The sequence below is a fragment of the Bombina bombina genome, chromosome 5 (genome assembly GCF_027579735.1).
Source record: "Bombina bombina isolate aBomBom1 chromosome 5, aBomBom1.pri, whole genome shotgun sequence".
NCBI classification, from domain to species: domain Eukaryota; kingdom Metazoa; phylum Chordata; class Amphibia; order Anura; family Bombinatoridae; genus Bombina; species Bombina bombina.
The window spans coordinates 133,881,076-133,881,677 of NC_069503.1; positions in this window are offsets into that span (position 1 = coordinate 133,881,076).

Below are 602 nucleotides of genomic sequence, written 5' to 3' on the forward strand. Positions count from 1 at the left end.
GACCCCATTGTAGGCATCTTCTATAAACACATAGAAGATCCTGAAAGCAACCCCATCTTAAAAGATGATGTATTGGCAAAGAAGATCTTAGAATCTTAATGAAATCCAGATCACAATTCAAGTTACAGGATGGTTTGTTAATTAGAACCTCCAAAACTGGCATCCAACAATGGGTAGTACCCACCAAGTTCAGAGGTCTAATGCTTCAACATGCCCATGATGCTCCCACATCTGGTCATCGTGGTGCCAAACTCACGTATGAAATATTGCGCGATTATGCCTTATGGCCACACATGTTGAAAGATGTTCAAACCTACTGTCAAGGTTGTCTAATATGTCCACAGTTCCAACCCACTGTGCCAACGCATAGAGCGCCATTGCAGAAAAGGGGGATGGTAATGCCATGGTCAGATATACAAATTGATTTTATTGGTCCAGTAACTAGGTCATCAAGAGGTAAAAAATACATGTTAACAGTGACATGCCTGTTCAATAAATGGGTAGAGTGCATCAGTGCACCTAACAATAGTGTTGAAACATGCGCAGCTTTGCTCATCAACCACATATTTTCCAGATTTGGTTTACCCCAAAGAATCGAATCA